At 44.3% G+C, this 15,759-nt stretch overlaps 1 protein-coding gene across 3 annotated transcripts in view; it reads right to left on the bottom strand.

Annotated features, from left to right (window-relative positions):
* Positions 1 to 15,759, bottom strand: part of Nckap5 (NCK associated protein 5) — an 843,848-nt gene that overhangs the window by 712,985 nt on the left and 115,104 nt on the right. The window contains exon 1 of one of the 3 annotated variants that reach the window (XM_057769611.1): positions 4,373 to 4,485. The exons of the other annotated variants lie outside the window; for them this stretch is intronic. The gene's annotated coding sequence lies outside the window, so the exon portion shown is untranslated. Of the gene's footprint in view, positions 1 to 4,372; positions 4,486 to 15,759 lie in introns of those variants that run through there. 3 annotated transcript variants of the gene reach the window in all.

Genomic DNA, 15,759 nt, shown 5'->3' with positions numbered 1-15,759 from the left:
GATTTTTAACAGGCACACGGGACAATTTCCCATTAACCCCGATTGCCCCACCTCCGGCACATGTGCATCTGTCTGGCAAGGTGAGCCTGCAAGGCCCCTATTAAAATGTCACAGCTACTCATCAACCCTTGACCCATTTCCCCAGGTTGATTCTGCGAGTTCACTGTGTCCATCAGACACACTGCCCCAGAAAGGCCCAGATTGCTGGCAGGTGTCTCTCCCAGTGGAGAGGTGACACCAAACGCTAATCAGTGGGTTGGGGATGGAAGTCCAAGGCTTTGTGAGCTCACAGGAAGAAGCTATTGTCCTCATGGTCCTTCAAATGGAAGGACTGTGAGAAACACAGTGTAAATCAAAAAATGGAAAAGCCAGACCTGGGAGCAGAGGCTAAACAACCCTGGTGTGATTTTGCCCGGAGAAGAGAAAGCCAGATCCAGGGGTCAAGTGGGCCATAATGGTGGAAGGGCCATTATGCCATGAATAAGGCCAGCTGTTCAGTCATTTCACATGAGAAGAAAGGGGACAGATGAAAATGGGAAACAGATGCAAACCTCAATGTGAGAAATCTGTTTGATATAGTGGGACATTTCACTATATTATGGCAGGGCTATAAAGTATGTGGGGTGCTGATAGGGTAACACATTTCCTACACAAATTTTAACATGAAGGCTTTTTGTTCTTGTCAATGTCTTTAAGATAATTTTTCCCGACTTCAAAGAAATAAAGGGGGAAGGATTTCCAGGCAGTGGAGAGAGGCTGAATCAGTTAAGGACTTGCTGGACAAGTACAAGCTGAGTTCAGATTCCAGCACCCATGTATGAAGGTATGTACAGATGAGAGCAGCTTTAATGTCAGTGCTGGGGAGGGTCCTTGAGCTAGCTGACCAACTAGCCTTGCTGAACCAGTGAGCTCTGGGGGTAGAGATAAACCTGTCTCAACAAATAAATCAGAAGATGAATAACTGATGAGAACACACAAAGCCAACATGCAAATACATACATGTACATATGCACCTCCCCCACACAAACATGTACACACACACACACACACACAAAGGTGTTGGTACCCACTTGATTTTAAGCACGTGCAATGTAAGATCTTGGGGATCACAAACTGGACTTGACAACCAATAGTCTCTGAGAGGGATGCTGTTAGGAGTTGCCACCCCTTGCCTTCCTTTAATGATTTAGTGGGACCTGTCTCTGTGGCTAAGCGATTGACAAATACCTTAGGGGACAGACATCTGATTCCACGTCTACAGCTAATCAACTATGCGACACTGACCATGCCCAGAACCTCAGTTTCCCTCACTGACAAAGAGACGTTAGTTTCCACCTCATAGGATGGCGCAGAGGACAAAGCTGTAAGAGAAATTAAAAAAAAAAAAAAAAGGAACCCAGGTGTGATGTTAGTCTCAATTGCCCACTTGATGAGAGAGAGAATCACTTAGGAGACAGGCCCCTGGGCACACCTGCGGGTTTTCCTTGGTTAAGGATACTAAGGTGGGAAGCTCCACCATGGTTGGCCATGCCTTTTCCTGAACTGGAGTCCTGGACTGGATAAACAGGAAAAGGAAACTAAACACAGAAGCCCTTGACTGTTGACGCAGTGTGACTAGCTGCCTCATATCCTGCCACCACGACAAACTGTGCCACCAAACTGTGAGCCAAAACAAACCCTCTCTTCCTTAAGCTGCTGGTCTGGGGTGTTTGTCACAGCCATAGGAAAGGAGACCAAGACACCAGATGTTCAGCCATCAGAGTTCAGACCTTAGAGCTGCTGCAAAACAGAAGAACCGGGCTCTTGGAACTGTTTCAAGAGCTCACTCAGATGCCAGCTCCAGGAAGGATCCATCAGGGAGCTGAGGTCCAGGAGCACATTTCAGAGGGGTCTCTGCTACAGTCTTGCCTTTTCTGACCAGCCTAATATGAGACAGAGCTGGGTGGCATGGGTCAGCTCATACAGGTCCTACATCCAAAGGTAGCTTCTGTAGTTCTCATGCTCTCAGTGGGAAATTTTTCTACAGGAGGTCCTGAAATAGCAGAATTAGAGAAGCCTGCTGTCCCATGGGCTTGCAACAGGGAGTTTGAAGTAAAAATTTAAGAGGAGCCGGGCGGTGGTGGCGCACACCTTTAATCCCAGCACTCGGGAGGCAGAGGCAGGCGGATCTCTGTGAGTTCGAGACCAGCCTGGTCTACAAGAGCTAGTTCCAGGACAGGCTCCAAAACCACAGAGAAACCCTGTCTCGAAACCCCCCCCCCAAAAAAAAATTTAAGAGGACAAATATAATGAATAAATTTAAGTGTTCCAGCATAGGAACAAAGCTGAGGAATTTTGTACCCCTCAGGGTAGGTCCAGGTTGAAGACAAATTTAGTCTCAACCAAAAGAAAAAAGAAAAATTTTGCCAAAAGACTCATCTTTCTATAGAGAAAATATCAAAATGCATGCAAGGCTCAGATGTCTCAGACTCAGTCATAAGGAGCCCATTAAGGCCTCAATCACATTCTGGACTCACCTTTAAAAAAAAAAAAATAGAAACCTTGGCAAGGCCTGTGCTTATAATCTCAGCACTGGAGAGGCAGAGACAGGAGCATATCTGTGGCTCACTGGCACTGGCCATCTGGTCTACCTGAATCACCGAGCTCCCCCGGGATCAATCAAAGACCTATCTCAAACAAAAAGTTTCTGAAAAACAACACCTTAAGCCAAACAGTGGTGGTGCACGCCTTTAATCCCAGTACTCAGGAGGCAGTGGCAGGTGGATCTCTGTGAGTTTGAGGCCAGCCGGGGCTACAAGAGCTAGTTCCAGGAAAGACTCTAAAACTACAGCAAAACCCTGTCTCGAAAAAAAAATCCAAAAAAAAAAAAAAAAAAAATAACAACACCTGTAGTTGACCTCTGCTTCCACACATGTACGCACACAACACACACACACCTGTACACATATGATGATGTCTACATGCAGAGTAGATATGCAGAGACCACTTGGTTGTATTTTATATTCAGTAGACTGTGATGGGCGTGTTGACATTTCCTTTCTTTTCTGCTGAATAGTACTCTTCCCTATTGCTCTGCACTGAATTCTCTCATCACACCTTGGGGAGGTGGGGTAGGAGAATATAGTGTTAAAAGGATATGGACAAGGTTAGATAGATCTGCCTATCCCCATGCTTGTCCATAAAATTCCACTGGAAATAGAAATGAAGTTCATAAAGAGAAAGCTGTTTTAGCTGGATGCAAACTGCCTCACCTCACCCAGCTCCTTTCTCTTGCTGCTGTCTGACAGCAAGCATATGCCTGAACCCCAGCACTGTGGGGACCAGAGGGAGGAAGTCCCTGGGGCACAGCACATGCCTGAACCCCAGCACTGCGGGGACCAGAGGGAGGAAGTCCCTGGGGCACAGCACATGCCTGAACCCCAGCACTGTGGGGACCAGAGGGAGGAAGGTCGCTAGGGCACACTGAACATCAGCCTAGTTCTAGGTTCAGTGAGAGATCCTGTCTCGGGGAATAAGACAGAGAAGTGATGGATGCCTGAAGACCCCTTTTGGCCTCTGTGTGAGTGCATGAGGAGAGACACACACATATGCACATACATGTACATGCATGAACACTTGCGTGAGTGTACACACACGCGCGCACACACATGCACAGAAGTGAATAATCAAAATGCAGCTGGCCCTGGCTGCTTCTTCTAGCTGCCTGGAACGATTTAGTTACAAGTAAGACACGGGCTCTTGTTTTCTAAAAGGCTCACCTGAGCTGGGCCTGCACTGAGAGTCTTTCTTTAATTTCATGGAGCCCTTTCCCCAGTCAAGATGACACATAGCCCTGCTGTCAGTTCAGGGCTGGGCTCACCCCAACCATATTACTTGCTGTCTCCTGGCCTTTTCTCGCTCACACAACATCCATCCCACTCTTGTTGCGTGCCACCTTTCCATATTAAACACTTGAAGTGTCGCCTAAGCTCCCTCCCCAACTCCACACCCTCCCCATCTGACTTTTAAATATGTAAAACAGCCCCCAGGTAGGAGCGAACTTGTTTCTGCCCTCCTAATTGGAATGCTAAGTACATGTCTCTAATTATTACCATCAAAGTGCACTGGCAAAGGAAGGCATGTGGATGAACTCCTGTCCAAAGCATCCAGGAAAAGGCCCGGGTGCCAGTCATTTCTCAGAAGGCTTTGAAGCTCAGGTCTTCTGTGTAAGGTGGCATCCGTGCCCCTTGCCTTAGGTAAGGACCGGGTGAGGTGCAGAAGGTAGACAGAGAGGTCATCTCAACTCAAGCTATCACCAAGCCATGGGTATGGAGACTGTGTTCAATGGCTTCTAGCCAACCTTCAGCTCCCCAGCCTGACCCCGAAAGCTTACCTCTACTGAAGCAGCAGACAAATGTACCAAGTCACCTCAGCTGGGTCCCCAGGATGGCCGCAACCACTTTCAGCCTCACCGCTGGGATCTGACAGGCCCTGTCAGCCAGTGCTTCCCTGTGTGTGACCAGCTCGGGTGTGCTTCCTCCTGCCTGTCAATATTTAACTACCCATCAAGAGCTATTACATCACCTGCATTCAATCCCAACTCCCGGACTTGAGAGGGTGTGCCTGCTCCATTTTATCCAGCCCAACCCGTGGGGACCCGGCGCCCACCATTCATTCCTTCCAGTATGGACTGAGAGTCTATGCACTCGGCAGTGAGAGCTCAGAAATGAGAAATCTACTCCTCAAAGCCCAGTTCAGAGCCAGGTGAAATTGAATGGTCTGTGCTGTGACGACAGAGTACAGAATACAGGGAAACTCACCTTCCTTATGGAGCGGCTGAGGGAGAGAAAGAATGCGCAGGAATAGAGTTCCCAGAGACAGTGGCTGTGATGGGTGATGCTGACTGTCAACAAAATAGGATCTAGAATCAGCTAGGAGACAAACTTTTGTGCACGTCTGGGGTGGGTGGAATTTTTAAATTAGGTGAACTAAAGTAAGAAGATCCAGCCTAAGCAAGGGCAGCTACAAAGGCTGGGACAGCAACATGAAACAAGAAAGCAAGATGAACACCAGTATTCAACTCTCTCTTCCTCCTGACTGCAGATGTGACCAGATGCCTCAAGTCCAGCTGCCACGATTCCACAGCATGATAGACTGCACCTTCACACTGAGGGCTGAAATAAACCCTGTCTTCCTTAAGGTTGCTATTTGACCACTACAACCAGGACAATGACACGGAAGGTGACATCTCTAATAGACTACATTAGGATGTGGCAACCAAAGATGAGTTGACAACATGGCACTGTGCCCAAAGACTCAGCTCAAAGGCACAGATTAGTTCCATAGGTAGGTAGTGAACCAACGAGGCTGCCCACTTCACAGGGCATCATGAAAATTGACTCAATAGCTCTATCAACAGTTGAGCATGTTGGGACTGGGGGTGTAGTGTAGTTAGTAGAGTGATTGCCTAGTATGCAGGATGTCCTGGGTTCAATTCCCAGCACCACAGAAATCAGGTACGATAGTGGACAGCTACAGGCACTCAGGAGGTAGCAGCGAGCAGATTACAAATGTAGGCTGTTCTTGGCTACACAGTAAGTCTAAGGTCAGCCTGGGCTGCAGGAGATCTTGTCTAGGGGGAAACAACAGAATGGGTGCCTGAACAAAGGTATCTCGGGGTGAAAACTGACTATGTTTTATGGACTTGTTAATGCTACACAGGTAGGTGACTGTTGGAAGAACTGAACAGATAAAGCTAATGAATAGGGAAATTGCCTGAGGGCTAGCAGGAGCTCAGCAAAGGCTCTTTCTGCAAAAGCCTGGGGGATCTGAGCTTAAGCCCTGAAACCGAGATGAAGGTGGATGGAAAGAATAGACTCCAGGGTTGTCTAATCTTTACATTTGTTTTTTTTTTTTGTTTTTTTTTTTTGTTTTTTTTTTTTTTGGCATGCATGCACACAAATACCCGAGAGAGAGACAGAGAGAGAGAGAGAAGGAATGAAGAGGAGGAGGGAGGAAGTAGCAATGCCTGGGACCCATTCTCAAGATAAGAAGGAGGAGAATTCATGTGGCTAAGCCACATTCTTTGCTGGCCAAAGGAATGAGTTTAAGACTAACAGGCTTGACCAAAGGTAAACAGAGGCCTTTCAGGTACATTCCTAATCACCCCAGGACTCTTCTTCCACCATGGCATTGCTGGCACTTAATAAATGGATGATGGCTTTCTTTAATAATGTAGAGAGTATGACAGAGCCACAGGGAAGCGCCAAGTTGCCATCTCGGCTCCATCTGTTACCAGCCGCCTTAGGAGCTACTCACTCGGGACATTTCTATTTCCCTTCAAAGTTTGCATTTACCACCAAAGCACACCTCTTAAATGTATGCACACAGCCCTCTTTCTACCCAAATTCCCTTCAGCTTCATGGTCCAGAGAACAAAGATTGCCATTGATGTGTGAACATTCAGAGGACCCCACCGCTGCAGAGGCCCTAGAGAGGCTGTCTTGGAAAGTACTGGTGTATTTGAATTGCAAAACACGGCCGCGGGGATTGTAGTATGTCTAATTTGGGTCTTGTTCCAAGCTCAGGAGACTATGGAAGCAGATCCGCTGGTTGGTATATGAAGCGACTTTCTAGTTTTATGTGCATATTTCCCAGAGTATTTCCAGTGCCAATGGTATCTGCAGCTGACTGCGCGACTTTAAGGTTAGGGTTTGACAAATACTGACACCGCCACCATTCCAATATAAACCCATGACCCATAGCTAATGCCCACCCCTTGACTGTGGCTGCAGACATTTTTAAGTCAATCAATGACCCCTTCAGAAAAGTCCCTTCAGGATCTGCCCATCAGCTCCAGGAATGTGATTTAGGCACAGTGGGCTGACACGCCACAATGAATGTGAAATTGCCAGGAAACTGAGTTTGTCCGCACGTTGTGTCTCTTTTTGGTTTTTTGTTTGCTAAATGACAACAAAGAGAAAAAAGAACAAACAAATAAAGACAAAAACTTTGTGTATGTGCACCCACAGGAATGCTCCCCTGACTACAGCCATGCACACGTATGACAAGACAAGGCACGTGGAAGTCAGAGGACCACCTTAGCTGGTGTCGTCACCTTCCACCTTGTATAAGAGTCTCTTGTTTTCCACTGGGCACCGTCTGGCTTTCAGAATTCCGGGGATTTCTCACTCTCTACCTCCAGTCTCACTGCGGGATTACAGATGTAAGCACCACATCAGGCTGCATGTGGGGACAGAGGTTCTGAACTCCTGTCTTCACGCTTGCATGACTCACTGAGCAATCTCCCCACCCTCACGCTGTTTTTGAACCTAGATTTTATTTTAGAAATTCTGACACAGCAGCACATAGCACACATGGTATTAAGAAAATCACACATTAGAAACCGTATAGCTATTGCTAATAATTGCTGAACGCCCAGGGATTTCTGGATCCAGCTAGAAATGACTTGCATCTTTTATCACATCATCTAGCTAGAAGGAAGAAGTGCTACATGACCTCTGGCCTCCTGTTTGTTTTGGTTCCGTCTTTGGAGATGAGGTCTTGTGTGTAACCCATGTGTACCAACTCGCAAGCCTCCTGCATCCATTTCCCGTAGTCCATGGAACTACAAATGTGTACCTCCCATGCCCGCCCCGCTCTCTCTCTTTAGTATGCAGTCTCGGCAGATTTCAGCACCGTGTGGTCCATGTTCAAACACTGTGGATAGCGTCCTGCTGACTGTAGCTATCAGCCTATGGAGAATAACTGCCAAGGCTGTTTAACATCCCCAGACCTTCATCTTGAGAGACCTTCCTTTTTAGAGGATAGGTGAAACGTGTCCATTTCATCTCTCGTGTACCTATATTTTCAGAATAAAAGGAGGAACTTGGGTTTTAATAAGAAATCATAGAGGTGTTGTAAAGTAGAGCGTTATTCCAAAGTCACTTTACTTTGTGACAAAGTCACTCTGGTATCTACCTCTGCCTCCACATCCTATGTCCAAGCCTTCTGGAACTTTTCTGAGCTTCCATTTTTGGATTCTTTAAGATCCAGCTGAGTCTTCAAAACCAACAGTATTTAAAGAAGGGTTTAATAAATAATATGATTTCTCATTTCTTTTAAAATTACATGGGCACACATATGTGTACACAAAAAGATCAGAGGACAGCCTATAGTCAATTCTCTCCTTCCTCCTCGAGGGTCCCTGGGATCAAACTCAACTTATGCTTGCTAACAAGAATTTTGACTCATTGAGTCACCCTGCTAGCCCAAGATTTTATTTTTTGATGTAAAAATTAAAACAGATATAGATATTTAAATTTTTGGCAGTGGAGTTCAGAAATTCCAACACAAAACTGGCCAACAGCTGAGAAGGCCTTCAAGTCCCAACCATCTAAGACTGCTCGGTAGGGTCAGGAGTTAACACCCCCAAGGGTTGTTAGAAATGCAAAGCCAGGCCTCCCAGACCTCTTAATTACAGTCACTAGGGCTCTGGGGAAATGCCTCAGGTAGTTGAGTGACTATACAAGCATCAGGACCTAAGTTTGATCCCAATAAACCACATCAAAAAAATCCAAGGTGAGCGCATGTTTAGAACCCAGTCACCGAGAGGCAGGGACACACAGACTCCCTAGGACTACCTGTCCAGATAGCCCAACCAAATCTGCAAGCTAAAAGCCAGTGAGAGGTCCTGTCTTAGAAATCAACGTGGCTGGTGACTGAGGAATGACACCTAAGGCTGACCTTTGGGTACACATGCATGTGCCCACACAGGAGAATCATCCCCCATTTCTATAAGGTCTCTCTTGGCTCTGAGGCAGGGGAGTAACACTTTGTTTTTCAGAGTTGGTTTAAACCTGAGGGGAGAGGACTAAGGCTCCATCAAACATCCAACATTATTAAAATGATGGAAACATTCCTCAATGCATTTTGACAGAGAAAACAGCAGGCATATTGCAATGAGCTTCTGCTAGGTCAGACAATGGTTAATTCAGAGTCCAGGAGGCCAGCAAAGAGAAAGTCCAGGGAGACCCGTGGTTAGGTTCATGGTTACTTCAAACTCCCGCTTCTGTGACAACCCCACCATGATGGGTTTTACTCTTGAATAAAGCTTTTCTCCCTTATGGTTGCTTTGTCATTATTTGTCACAGCAACAGGGTGGGGGAGGGGAGAGGGATGATCTGAAACAGAGGCTCAGGAAGCAAAAGGCTGGAGACCTTTGGGTTAGACGGCTTGCCTAAAAATTTAAACTCTACAGAAGATGAGTTTCCACGTTGTAAAGTAGAATTGCCTCTGTGTTTCCCCAAGATTATCCTACACACACACAGTTGGGCACTGTCCTTAGCTCCTAATACCTCCCCACTGGAAGAGTAAACTGGGCATCCCTGAGTGATGTCAGAATTTTCTATTTACACCTCAGCAATCATTGCATGGGTAAGGAAGGGAAAAGGGGAATTTCTGAAACACAAGGGCACTGTTTCAAAACACAAGATTTGAGCTATCTGACAGGCACCTATACAGAATCTGTGAAGTTGGTATTTGGACAAAGTGGCTTCCAGGTAAGCAAGTCAAAAGAGTCTTGGAGAGGGCCCAACCATGGTGGGTGCTGAAGCTGACGTTCTGTGCAAAAGAAGCAAGCTGCCAAAGCCACAGTTGATAAGCGAAGATTCCCAGTGGTAGAGGGGCCACTGAGGCAGGACACAGACAAAGAGTAATTCAAGTTTCCTTCCTGAAGTTACAGATGTGTTTTATTTATGGAAAATGTATTATCTAAAGGCAGAATTCTAAATACGACCAAGCATTTTTTATAAAGTCATGCGGGTAGTGAGTGGTTCTTTGGGGCCCCGATACGTAGAAAATGAACAACCATCTTTTATACCCATGAGACAGAGGAGTCACAAGAAATGACTGTGCATGTGATCACCCAAAAACATGGAAATTTCCCTAGAGGAAACAAGGGAAGGGCAGAAATGCTGCAAAAATAAAAACTTAGTACAGACAGTAAATGAGGATTCAAGGCAAAAATCACTTTAAATTTCCCATGGAAGAATGAATACACAAAAAAATCCATTCCCAAGACTCTTGAGAAAGTCTTGTGCTACAAGATATTAAACCATTATTTAAAACATTGGAACTCACATGCTCAGTTATCTGCTACTGTAAGGAGGGCAAATAAACTGCTGACATGGAATAAAAAGTCTAAAATCAGAACTGTGAGCTTGGTCATGCTGGTTTTAATAGTCGAGCAAAATTAACACTTTATATGACAAGGAAAACATACTTTAATAAACTCTATGATCAGTAAGATAGTTTAATATTTTATTTTTACTTTGCTTCACAGGAGGAAAGAGGCTTCCATGACTACATTTTACACAGGGTACAAAACAAAATTTTTGAAAGATTTATAGAAAAGAAAGCCTTAAAAAAATATAAACGCAGGATCTGGAGAGATGACCCCGCAGTTGAGAGCACTGGCTGCTCTTCCTGGTGTGATTCCCAGAACCCACATGATGGCTCACAACTATCAGTAACTCCAGTTCTGGAGGATGTGATGCTTTGCTCTGGCCTCCATGGTCACTGGCTTACAGATATACACACAGGCAAAACACATACAGGCAAAACACCATTGACATAAAATAAAATTAAGTAAATCTAAAAGTAAAACCCAAAGAAACATAAACTCTGAAAAAAAAGTATTTTGTGAGAATGAATTAAACTGTATTTTCATAAATTCAAAGTATAGGAGGGAGATACATACAGGGAAAAACATATATAATTTATACAAAACCAGTCACATTTTAAAGCCAAAACACTGTGAACCAAACTAAAACATAACAACAAAATATTTCTAACTCCTATTTAAAAAAATAAGACCAAGTATAAAGATAACTCTCTGAAGGAACAAAAAGAAACAGACCCCACGAGAAAACTGGGTGAAGAATATGAGTGTGTGCTCATCAAAGATTGCCATCACTCATACATACTGTAAAATGCACACTTCTCGCTGTCAACAACTCATTGATTTTCTCTAGTAGATGCACTAAAATTATAAACACTAATAACATTCAAATGCTATTGAGGAGAGTGGGGAAACAGAATCTTTTATACCACCAGAAAAGGAAAACTGACATTTTCTGGGAATTAAATTAGCTCGCATCTGTGGAACTTCAAAGTCTATGGTGTCATTGATCCAACATTCATTTAAGATCTACCTTATGAACGGAAGTACAAGGTGGCAGGCTTGCTTGAAATCATGCCTTTTTTACTGCTGCCTGGAACCATATGACACCGGACACTTTCGAATGACCCTCAACATAGCCGCCACTGTAGAAATTATGACTCATGGAACATCAGGCACAAATTACAAACTGTTATGTTGGTCTTTATCTGTCCTCCATGAAAGATTTGCATAGGGGCTACAGAGGTGGCTGCAGGGTTAAGAACACTTGTTGCTCTTGTGGAAGACATGGGTTCATTTCAGAGTACCCACACGGTGGCTCACAACTGTCTGTAACTCCAGTTCCAGGGAATCTGACATGCTCTTTTTTTTTTAAATTCCTTTATTAAATTTTTTCATTTATTTTACATACCAACCACAGTTTCTCCTCCTTCCTTTCCTCCTGTTCCCTCCCTACACCTCCCATCTACCATCCCCTCCAATCCACTCTTCCTCTGTTCTAAAAGGGGCAAGCCTCCTATGGAAATCAACAAAGCATGGCTTATCAACTTATGGCAGGACCAAGCTCTTCCCCCCTGCATGAAAGTTTGGCAAGGCATCCCAGCATGGGGAATAGATTACCAAAAGCCAGCTCAAGTGCCAGAGAAAAGTTCTGATCCCACTGCTAGAGACCCCACAACACCAGGCTCTTTTTTAAGGCCTCTCCCTGATGCTGATAACACATTGCATCACTGGGGTAGAGCCTGTCCCTAGCTGACATGCTCTTCTTACTTCCATGGGAACAAGGTACATGTGCTGCATGTACACACATGTAGACAAATGCTCATACGTACACATGAAATGCACACATCTAGCACCACCTGGGAAAGGAATATGAGGAACCTTCTATATAATGTTAGCCTTGTGGGCAAGAGTCGTTTGGGTTTAGGCAACATTCCTGAAGCTGGAGCCCCTGCACTGTGTTAGAACAGAGGAAATGAGCTCCACACCAGCATGAATGCGTTGGTCCATTGCTCTCTGTTCTTCACTGTTGCTGTAACATAACTAGTTGCTTCTGGTCCCTGCCATCTTGCTTTCTTTGGAATAATAGACTATAACCTGGAACTATAAACCAACACCCTCTTTCTCCATTAAGTTGTTTTTGTCAGACTATTTTACCTCAGCAACAGGACACAAAACTTAGGTGGGATGCTATGTTGAAAAAGAAGGTCTAGAACCAAGACCAAGTCCCTCACACATTATCAGATATATATTCATAGACAAATTTAAAATATTCAACATGAAAAGCTGGAGAGACGGTTCACTTGGTAAACTGCTTGCTTTGGAAACATGAGGACCTGAGTTCCATCCCCCAGAACTCACAAAAACCAACGTTGGTGGAGGAAAGAGACAAAGGGGTCCTGAGCTCACTGGCGAGCCAGTCTAGATGAACGAATAAGCTCTTAGTTTAGTAAGAGAGACCCTGCACGACATCAGTGGTGGAGAGAAACCAAAGAAGACATCTGGTACCAACCTCTGGGACATGCATGTGTGCACACACATGCACCACAGTTTTACTTCAATGAAAAATCAAAATATTATGTAGCCAGAAAATACTCTTCTCTTCGTATGTTTCCCTCTCTCCTACAGTATGATTTCCAAGGTCAACACGAGGACAGAATCAACCACCTAATAACATCAATTTAAATATTAAAACTTGTAGAAATGTAAGATAATCTTTCCTTGGTTCTTCTACCTCTGCTCTCCAGTCTGACAAAGGTATCTATGTCTTTTCTTTGATGAGCACATTCATTAAACACACTGGTCAAGGAAGATAAATACACAAATCACGGAATTTAGCTTGCCAGCCTTTCTCCACATTTGCTTATACATTCACAGGTAAAATCAATTCAACACAAATTTCCTTCGCTTCTATTTTAAGTTTTTTTTTTTTTAATTAGGTGTACATGGGTGTCTATGTGCAGATATACACAAGTGAGTGCAATACTCACAGAGGCCAGGAGAGGGCGTATGATCCCCTGAAGCTGGAGTTCCAGGTGATTGGGAGCTGCCTGCTGTGGGTTACTGGCAACCTAACTCAGGTCCTCTGCTGGAGCAGCAAGCACTCCTAACAACTAAGCCATCCCCCAGCCCCCAAAGCAAATTTCTTTAAACACCTAATGGAGTCCTTTGTCTCAGGAAAGCTCATTAAACTTTGAAGGGCAGACAACTGAGTTTACGAAAGAACAGCCCAACTAATACACCACATTATTCGTCTCCTCCAATCATTATAGTTTCATGAAATACAATAAAAACACTCATCAATTATTCATATCATTTCTACTACACAAGATTAAAAAACAAAACAGAAACAGTGTGAAAAGCAGAAATGCCCTTATCCGAAACAGTTAGGTCAAACAAAATAAACCACAGCAGAACTTCAGATGCTGGGTAATGGGAATCCTGCTAGACCTGAACACTGAAGTCAGTTGAGTTTCTAAAAGAGAACACTGGAGAGCTATGAGAGGCCCACTTTCTTACAGGTTCATGGAATGAATGTTCTTTGTCTAGTGCTGTTCAGTCTTAGATGAAGTCAGTACCAGGGTCCCCCACCTCCGACACTGACTCAGCTCCAAACACAAGCCTATCAAGTAGACTGATCAAAATGGGATTTTAACGATTTGTTTAAAATCAATGTTGATTTCTTTTGCAATCTTATATTACCATGGGGGCCGTAACACCAAAACTTTTGTTTTTCTTCTTTTATTTTGTGTATATGGCTTATTTTTATACCATTGTATATATTTGTGGGGGTGGGGCACACACATGGAGATCTAGCAACAACCATGTGGGACTTGGTGATCAGACTCAGGTTGCTGGGCGTGGTGGTAGACATCTTTACCTGCTGAACTATCTTATCTTGCTACAAATTAGCTTAAACATGCTAGTTTCCAAATGGGATTTTTATGCATATTATTTTGGTCAATTCTCTTCCCTATTGCCCCCTACTTAGTTATTGTACCCACTAGGTCCAACATCGCCCTTCTCTTCCCCAACTCCTTGAAGCTGTTCTTTCTCCCCAGGATCATGAGCCTCTGAGAAGGTTTCACTCACTTTTACTGCCCCTGTGTAGACACGTCAGCAGAGGCCAGGACCACATATGAGAGAGAACAGGCACTGTTTATCTTTTAGACTGGCTTACTTGCTTAAGAGAGCCTTTCCCATTTTTATCTGTTTCCCTGAAAAATGTATAATTTCACTTTCTTCATATGTAAGTAGACTTACATCAAATATATGAACCACATTTTCATTATCACTTTATCTGTCGATAGGCATCTAGGTTGGTTGCATTTTTTTTCTTGCTATTGTGAAAAGAGCAGCAATGAACACGGATGGTCCAGTGTCTCTGAAGAAGGGTGTAGACTCTTTGGGGTATATACCCAGGAATGGTAAAGATGAGTCAAATGCTATTTCCATTTTCTGTTTTGTGAGAAGCCACCATACTGACTTCCAAATTTGTACATTAGTTTACACTCCCAGCAACACCGGAGAAGACTAGTTTTTACTTTGTATGTAATTCTTTGCACATGTATATTCCAATGTGCACAGAACCAGAGAAGAACACTGAATGCCCTGATTTATCACAATCCACCTTCTTTCCTTAGGACAAGGTCTCTCACGGATAGCCAGCAAGCCCCAGTGGCCCTCCTATCTCTGCTCCCCACTCAGTTCTGGGGTTACTGCTGTGTACACCACCACACCTGGAGCCTTATGTCAATGCTAGGAATTCAAATTCAGATCCTTAAATTCAGATCCTCATGCTTGCACACCAAGTGCTCTTACCCACTGAGCCACTCTCTAGCCCCCTAAGACAAGTTTTAAACAAGCAATCAAACTCACTTCATGTAAAGATCCAGATGTGAAGACAGTATGCTAATCTCACTGATACCAAGCTCTCCAACAAGATTCTCTGCTTCTAGGACTCCATAGCAAACAGCAATGATACTGTCATTAATGTAGTTTCAGAACCTGGAACACACCCCACATTTATGCTGAATTATTACATGACAGTAATTTCTCCTTTCTGCATCTGATAACATCCTGAAAATGGAGCACTTCCTTAGCCATGGCTGCACTGCTGGGCATCTTATTTCTACAGTATTTTAAACAGTGCTGTGGGGCTGTGGAGATGGCTCAGTGGGTAAAGCGCTTGCTGCACAAGCATGAGGTTGTAAGTTCGATTCCCAGGACCAATATCAAAGGCTGGGCATGCACCGGTAACCCTGTGCTGGTGGTGGAGGTAAGAGACTCCCAGGGACTTGCCTGGCCATCCAAATAGTCAAATGATGAAGTCCAGTGTCAGGGAGAGACACCAGACCCTGTCCCAAGACAAGATAAGGTGATGAGAAGATAAAGGAGACAGCCAGTGCCAACTCTGACCTCCACATAGGCATGCATGGTCCTACCACCCCCCCACACACACACACATAACACACACACACACACAGATGCCCCACACATACACACACAAACACACAAATGCTATGCCAAGTAACTTTATATGGTTTCCCACATGATAGATTTCCAATTTGAGAACAGCTCAAAGAATCAGAACATTGTTGT

This window comes from Chionomys nivalis, chromosome 5 (assembly GCF_950005125.1).
Source record: "Chionomys nivalis chromosome 5, mChiNiv1.1, whole genome shotgun sequence".
NCBI lineage: Eukaryota > Metazoa > Chordata > Mammalia > Rodentia > Cricetidae > Chionomys > Chionomys nivalis.
Note: the sequence above shows the minus strand (reverse complement) of the source record. Positions and strands in the feature narration are given on the sequence as shown.